Here is an 8,925-nt window from a genome sequence, read left to right as displayed (position 1 = left end):
TGCTTGCCACCGTGCACCCAAAACAGGTCCTGGTGGCCTTTGAGCAGCTTTCTCTTTACTGTTACTAGTTCCTTCTCCCACTGTCGCATCCCTATAATAGGGAATCTCACCCTTTCGAGTCTCCTCTGTCATTTCTGTAACGTCTGTCCACTTTTGATTGTTTGTTCACTAGTTTTTCGAGGTGTTCTGTGCCACCTACCTCATGTCCACATGGTCATTAGGGTTGCAGAGCTTCAAGAATCCCTCATCATTCATTTCGATAAGAAACTTTAATATGTTATTTTCCTCTAAACATATCGATAAATTTGGTAGAAATATCATCTTTGGAATATTTTGAAGTTACTTTGTCCATGAGGGACACTTTCATAAGGTGGTGCTCATTCAAAATATTCAATACAATGATAGCCAACCCTATTTCTATGTCATAACTACAAAAAAAATCTTGATCAAGCCTTAAATCTTCAAAGGAAACATCCCAACCCTCTAATCTATTTCTCATGTCAATTAAATATCTAAACACTTCATCATTATCACTATAGTTGCACGAGGAATCAATGTTGGGTTCCCCGAGTTTAGAATCACTTGAATTGGTGTCTTCTCAAGAAATCATCATGCATCACTTGCAAGTGTTTAAATTCAAAAGCCAAATCAATTTAAGAAAGAAAAACCACACACACACACAATATTTATAAAACTCTCTTGTAAAATTTATAAATGAAAGATGTGTTGGAAATACAGAGAGTGGGGACAATTAGTATTCCACTCTTTTTAACAATTTAATCATAACATGTAAACATTAAACAATTAATCAACGTCATTCAACAATGCGCATCATCAAAGATGATACAAAAGAGATTTTTTTAGGGAAAACCTTTCTAGAAGAAAAACCATTGAACGCTTTTAATATAAGTTTTAAGGATTACATCAATAGGAAGCTCCAACTTCCAATATTCTCTGGCAACAACTAGAAAGAGGCTCCAACCCCAAAGTAGCTTTATATTTTCCTATCTTTCCCAATCCAACATGTTGTGCCATGGTAGTAGATCTAGGGTTTCCAACCCTTGCCAAGGGATCTGCAGAATAATTGTGTTTTACTGCATATGGAAGCCACAAAGTGTTTTCCCATATAGTGTCATTGCGACAAAGGTTGATTGTTGTGGAGGTTGTATTATCAATGCTACAATGTATATACTCCTACAAATCCATTACTACAAGAGCATAATTATTAATGCTAGAGAGGGTTCCCACAAAGCGTCATCAATCATAGAGTATATTTTCGCCCTTTTTGAGCCTGTAATGTATTTGGATTATCAACAGTTCACATAATAAGCCAACTAATACAAAACCAATTGTTCCAATATGTTAATCCAACTCAAATTTTCGTTATGCAATCAAACTTCTGCCGAGAGAATTTATCAACAAAATAATGTCGAAGAATGAGACCAGGACAAAGAACTTCAAGCAATGAATCAAAACCAACTCATCCATTTGTTGTCCATTTTAGAATCATGGCCATCATAACCACACCACAAGAGCTTCTCATCCTTCTAGATCTTCTTGACCAATGGAGCTTCCAATAAATTCAATTCATAAATGAATATTAAAAGCATTCAAAAACTTATGTTGACATCAATGACCACACCATTCAACAAAATGAAATATGGGCTAGTTTTTTTTAACAATTTTTACGATGAAAACAACCAATCAAGACAAGCATTAATTTTACAAAGAAACAAAACATATTTTGCACTAAACTTTGAATCCTTAGGAAACTACTTGAGAAATTGCAATACAAATATGAAATCGGACTAAGGTTGAAAGGTCAAAACTAAAGTAATCATACAAATTTGGTCCACAAATTGAATATATAGACACATATGGTAGATAGAATGAGAAGAAATTTAGAGATTTGTTCCAACACTCTGCTGAAATATTCTTTTACTCGAGGATTGCTTTTTGTAGGTTTAATTCATATTAAAAAAATCAATTAGAAATACATAAAAGAGCTTATTCTTTAAAGCTAATGAATGCTTAAGTGATAGAAAACAATATATATTGTCACTGGCAAACTTTAAATGTGAAAAAATGAGATGAGATTATGAAGAAATTCATGAATATGTAATTGCTCAATGACATCTATATTTCAAGCATCAAAACATGGTAAGAAGTTACATCATGATAATAATATGCATGTATTTAGCCTAATAGAAATCAATCACTTTCTTCAACTACGTAAGATACAAGACCAAAAAAACAAATTCTCAAGGTTTTCTCACTACAAAGCTTCTTTTATATCAAATGTTGACTCCAAATCAACTAAGAAAAGAGGTTCACTTGATGAAAGAATAAAACATTACCTCTACAAACATATATAACTTCCACATTTACCAAGACAAAATCCATAAATTTCCCCCTTAAAACCCCAAATCCAAATTTTAAGCATAAAAGACATGCTACAAGATATATGCATTTCCTTTATTGAGGAAAAGAGCATATAGGCACGCCCTCGATGAAGGAGAAGCACATACACCCACTTTTGTGCTTAAATAAGGGTGTGTGTCCCTATGTTATGGGGAAATTTTAGTAAAAGTACCTACAAACATTATGTAGGTATTGCTTAAAGTTGAGGTCTTTAATTAGTTTTAGTCTAATTGAAAGTCAAGTTTTAAGCTGGTTTGAATGATATAACTCTCATAAATACCATATCAAGTTGAAGAAGGAATAACACTCATGTTACAAGGAGGATTAATTATAGGCTTAGCATCATGATTAGCTTGAATTGTCTCCCATTTATTGTTTACTTATTTGGGCTTTAAAGGCCACTCTAGTTTAGAAATGGTGAAAAAGCAGAATAGGAAACTTATCAAATTGAAGAACTATGGGAAGATTAAGTGAGGGGCTGGTTGTTGCATAGCTAGAATATTATGGTCAATTATATGTCAAAGGCATTCAGTAACACATATTTGTAACTAGGGCATATGGGACATAGAATAAAAAACATGGGAGTCACTGGTCATGGTATAAGGAATCTCATCCCAAAAGTAGTGAAAATGTGCTTTTCCATCTCTACCTTGGGCAAGTATACCTAGATCACAAGTGTAATGGGGTATATAATTGGAAATCAATATTAATCTAGGACAACAAGTTGAAATGCCACATTTTCTTAGCCAACCATTCATTAACCAAAGAGAATGATCATTGAAGGAAAACTGATAATTAAAAATGTCAAAATTTAGGCTTAAGTATGGTCAATTAGGATTTTCAAATATTCTTTCCAACAAAAGACTCATTAACCATCATTCAATTATGGGTAATAAGCAATGTTTTATTATTAGAATGCCAAATATTTTTCTTCCCAGGGAGACTAAGATAATTGAAGGTTTGTGTCTCAGTGTAGGTATTGCTTGTGAAAAGGCATTAATTAATTTTTTAAAGCTATCGATAAATTAGCTCTCTCCCTCTAGGTTGAAATTATTTTAAGAGACGTGGGTTAATTATGATAAGGCTAGAATAATTATGTCGATAAGCATCCCCCATTAAATGTTGGTAAATTAATATTTCCTTTCATCCAAATCTTTATCTTATAGTCATGAATAATTCAAATCTTTATCTTGTGGTCATAAATGAAAAATGCTAGCATATTCTAGTCTTCTCCTTTACATTTTTTTTTCAACTGAACAACTCTCAAGCATTCATAGTCCTACCTAGGGGTGGAACACCTGTGAGGACCAAACCTCCCCACCTAACCATTGGAGCACATCCTTGGGACTTAGTCTTCTCCTTTACATGAAGAAATAGTCTTCTCCTTTACAAGAAGGGATGGAATTTTATCTTGCATTTTTCAATCCATGTTTACTTTTTCACATTTACCTGTTACAATTATTAATTACCATGCAAATGGTCAAATAAGAAATGACATCATTAATTTTAAATGGAAGAAAATGATATCAACTTACCTATATAAACAAAACCCTATTAACTATATCATTTGTTAATATGGTTTTGTTAATATATAACGAAACCCTCAAAATAGTTTTTTGAAATATTTTAATAAACAACTAAATAAAAAATAAAAAGTATTGGCTAATATGGTTGTGTTAATATATAGCTTTTATAAATTAAATCCTCAAAATAACTTCCCAAATTATGTTAAGGAAAAAAAAAAAACAAAAGGCTAATATAATTATTTAAAAGACATAAAAAAACAAAAACCTAATATGATTATGAATTATTTATGCAAATAATTAAGTAACAAATAACGTCATTAATTTTAAAACAAAAAAAAATGATATCAACTGGGCAATATCAACAAAGTGTATCATTTGTTAATATAGTTATGTTAATAGATAGCTTTTGTAGATAAAATCTTTAAAATAATTTTTGAATTTATTTTAATAAATATAATTTTTTAAATCAAACCCTCAAAATAACTTGCGAAATTATTTTAATAAACTATTCAATAAAAGAAGCAAAATCTGCGACAGAAAGAAATGGTTCTAAAACCCGATTTAACTAAATAACTTCCCAAATTATTTTAATAAACTACTAAATAAAAGAAGAAAGATCATTGGCTAATATGGTTATATTAATATATAGTTTTTTAAATAAAACCTTCCAAATAACTTTTCAAATTATTTTAAAGACAAAAAAAAACAAAAACCTAATATGATTATGAATTATTTATGCAAATAATTAAGTAACAAATAACGTCATTAATTTTAAAACAAAAAAAATGATATCAACTGGGCAATATCAACAAAGTGTATCATTGGTTAATATAGTTATGTTAATAGATAGCTTTTGTAAATAAAATCTTTAAAATAATTTTTGAATTTATTTTAATAAATTACCTCGGAAAAAAATTTATATATAATTTTTAAATCAAACCCTCAAAATAACTTGCGAAATTATTTTAATAAACTATTCAATAAAAGAAGCAAAATCTGCGACAGAAAGAAATGGTTCTAAAACCCGATTTAACTAAATAAATTCCCAAATTATTTTAATAAACTACTAAATAAAAGAAGAAAGATCATGGGCTAATATGGTTATATTAATATATAGTTTTTTAAATAAAACCTCCCAAATAACTTTTCAAATTAATTTAATAAACTACTAAAAAAATCTAACATAATTATGAATTACCATACAAATAGATAACTTTTCTAAATAAAATCCTCAAAATAACTTTAATAAATTACTAAAAAAAACCATATAATTTTTGTAAATCAAACCCTCAAAATAACTTGCAGAAATGATTTTACACTATTAAATTAAAAAAAAGCAAAATCTCCAACGTGAAATAACTTACAAAAAAATATTTTAATAAACTATTAAATAAAAAAAGCAAAATCTGCACGGAAAGGCAATTCGCCTGTTAGCAGGCTATGTGCCTTGCATCTCCTGGTGCATTGAATACCCTATATTATGGCTGGTTAGGGGCTGCCGTGAAGAAACAGTTCTGAAACCCGCTTTAACAAAACGCACAGGACAATGAAGAGAGCAAAATCTTAACCGTGAAAATACAACTCTGAAACCAGAGCTAACCAAATACACAAGTACACTGGAGATGCGGGGTATCGAACCCCGTACCTCTCGCATGCAAAGCGAGCGCTCTACCGTTTGAGCTACATCCCCATTTGTGATCCTTTTATATTAATCGCTATATGAGAAAATAATATGAAAATAGCTTGAGTGCATAACAATCGCACCGTGCTTTTGCATCGAAATTGACCAATAGCAGCGAAAGAATTGTTTAAACATTTGACAATTTGATGGTACTAAAATAATAAATAATATTCAACTATCTGATAGTTTGATAGTTTGGCTTATTTGTCTAAATCGCCAAATTTAGGCTTTGTACCTGAAGGGCGTGGGTTCAAATCCCACAGCTATCAGATTTGTACAAACCTTTAGATGTAAAAATCGCAATTTAAGCATGCGAATTGCCCATAATAATATGTTTGAGTTCAAATCCCACAGCTATCAGATTTGTATAAACCTTTAAATGTAAAAATCGCAGTTTAAGCATGGGAATTTCAATCGCAGTTTAAGCATGGGAATTTCCCATAATAATATGAGTTGAGTTGAGTTTTTGAAGTGTATGTTTTTTTAAGGTTTTATATTAACTTAATATGATACAAAAAAGTTTTTTCACTCTGGAAAAAATGTTTTTTTAAGGTGGAAAGGTTTGTAATTTAATGGTGAAATTAGTAGTAAGTACAATTATTTTTAGGTAGGTAAGCACCCACAAAGGATTTGAATGAGTGACCCAAGGAGTGCCTTAACAATTCACCCATTCAACGTCAATCCAAAGTCCCAATTTAATGGTGAAATTAGCAGTAAGTACAGTTATTTTTGGGTAGATAAGCACACACAAGGGATTTGAACCAATGACGTTTTGCAAGGAGTGCCTTAACAATGCACCCATTCACCCTCAATCCAAAGCCTCATAGGCACAATTATTTAAATATCCAATTGGGCCGAGTAATCTAATTAGGTTCATAGAGAGGCTAATTTATTAAAAGTGAAAATAAATTTAAATAATGCAGATACGAGGTGTCAAACCCTGTACCACTCCCATGCAGGATGTGTACTCCACCATTTGAGATACAGTCCCATTGAGTTAGGCATTTTACTCCACATAGAATTCTTGGGAGATACAAATTTTAATTTAACAGAACTGATGATTTGAAACTTGCATTGCGCCAACATGTAGCTTTTATTTAACATTCATAAATAAAACAATTGTTAAACTATATGACAGTTTGGCCGAGTGGTCTAAGGCGCCAGATTTAGGCTCTGGTCCGAAAGGGCGTGGGTTCAAATCCCACAGCTGTCAAAATTTCAAAATTTTAAGCCTTTCCATAATTTCGGGAGATTACAAATGGGTTTTCGGTTTTTCATAAATTTTAACCAAATGTTTCATATTTTCTCCATGATTGTTTCTCTGCATTTAACACTGTTTCCATTACTTTAATAAAGTTATTCTTCACCTCGTGTAATATGTTATTTTCTCCATGATTGTTTCTCTGCATTTAACACTGTTTCCATTACTTTAATAAAGTTATTCTTCACCTCGTGTAATATGTTAAAGGATACTAGTATTTATGATAACTCAGCGGAAAACTTTTGTTTTTATATGATGTTTCTGGGTCTTACATAACCTCTTTCATTATATTTAAATATATTTTATTTAACCTAATTATCATATGTTTACATGTTCATTAATCCAAAATGATGACCTAGTTGTATTGTTGTAGAGTATGATATTTATTACTATACAACCAACTTAGATTTAATTGTCCCAAATTGTGGTAAAGAAAAGAAAAGAAAATTTAATTATGCAAAAAGAAATCTATAAAAAAGAATTACAAAATTGTGTGTTTTGGCATTCAAATTGTATGATAATATTCATGATATGTTACATTGAGTATGATGGTATATTTAAGTATATATTATGTAAATTTATCATAAATGAAATGATTATTAGTTCAAACAAGAGGGGTTGTGCAGCAGCGAGTCCCTACCCTATGTGAATGTTGAAAGCAATGGTGGGAGCATTGCGATTCCAGATTTGGCATCAAGTGAGAAGCTGAAAGTTGATTTTGCCTGGTTTAAGCTTGAAGGTCATGTTTTGCAATAGTGGGAGCATTGCTATCGCTAGAATCCTATAGCAAAGTCAAGTTGGTCTTAACTGCATAACAAAATAAAGCAAACAAGTCTTCATGTGAAGTGTAGTCTACCTGTAGAGCTAGTGAAAACAACAGGTTTAATCCCAAAACTATCTTGAGACATATATTTAAGTTTTAATCATTTATTCATGTCGTCTGACCTTGTGCATTGACAGGTTTGCATTTGAGAGGCTATACATAGCTTAGAGAAGCTTAGTTTATGCTATACACTGCTTAGAGAAGCTTACGATATTGGTATGAATAACTACAACACACTGGATACCAGTAGTTTCAATCCTATAGCAAAGTCAAGTTGTTCTTAACTGCATAACAAAACAAACCAAACAAGTCTTCATGTAAAGTGTAGTCTACCTGTAGAGCTAGTGAAAACAACAGGTTTAATCCCAAAACTATATCAAGACATATATTGAAGTTTCAATCACTTATTTGTGTCGTCTGGCCTTATGCGTTGGTAGGTTTGTATTTGAGAGGCTATACACAGCTTAGAGAAGCTTAGTTTATGCTATACACTGCTTAGAGAAGCTTATGATATTGGTATGAATAACTACAACACACTAGATACCAGTAGTTCCAATAGAGTTTAGTAGAGGTAATCCCAGGAATAGAAAGGCTCAGTTAAACCAATATAAGAAAGGTTGTAAGGTTCAAGAAAAATGTCACAAGGGACATAGAAGATGTCATATTTAGCAAGCAAAGAATTTTGTTATTCTATGGGAGCAAATGATACAAATTTCAAATATTGTCCATACATTATCAATAGACTATGCCCCCCTAATAGCACAAACTTTAGGCCAAACTATTACCATGCAACTGCAATTGGAAAACCAATATAGGATTTATTTTTAAGGATTCCTGGATAACATTTAAGCAAATCTAACAGCACAAATTTTGTTTTACTGAGTAGTAGGACTGAGTCCTATAGCAAAGTCAAGTTGTTCTTAACTGCATAACAAAACAAACCAAGCAAGTCTTCATGTGAAGTGTAGTCTACCTGCAGAGCTAGTGAAAACAATAGGATTTAGTTACAAGCTGCTATTGAATGGATCAGGACTCCATCTTAAGGCTAGACATATTAGCTTGTTGCAGTTTAATCCCAAAACTATCTCAAGCCATGTATTGAAGTTTCAATCATTTATTCGTGTCCTCTAACCTTGTGCATTGGCAGGTTTGCATTTGAGAGGCTATACACAGCTTAGAGAAGCTTAGTTTACACTATACACTGCTTAGAGAA

At 31.6% G+C, this 8,925-nt stretch overlaps 2 non-coding genes across 2 annotated transcripts; one reads left to right on the top strand and one right to left on the bottom strand.

The window, feature by feature from the left end:
* Positions 1 to 5,564: 5,564 nt before the first annotated feature.
* On the bottom strand, positions 5,565 to 5,637 carry TRNAA-UGC (transfer RNA alanine (anticodon UGC)). Its single transcript has one exon. It is a non-coding gene; the product is annotated as a tRNA-Ala (tRNA).
* A 1,124-nt stretch (positions 5,638 to 6,761) lies between these two features.
* On the top strand, positions 6,762 to 6,841 carry TRNAL-UAG (transfer RNA leucine (anticodon UAG)). Its single transcript has one exon. It is a non-coding gene; the product is annotated as a tRNA-Leu (tRNA).
* The last annotated feature ends 2,084 nt before the right edge of the window (positions 6,842 to 8,925 follow it).

This window comes from Pinus tabuliformis, chromosome 4_1 (genome assembly GCF_031772625.1).
Source record: "Pinus tabuliformis cultivar Carrire ecotype Pingquan chromosome 4_1, CPIR1, whole genome shotgun sequence".
Classification (NCBI taxonomy): domain Eukaryota; kingdom Viridiplantae; phylum Streptophyta; class Pinopsida; order Pinales; family Pinaceae; genus Pinus; species Pinus tabuliformis.
The sequence above is the reverse complement of the archived record's forward strand: the minus strand, read 5'-3'. Positions and strand labels throughout refer to the sequence as shown.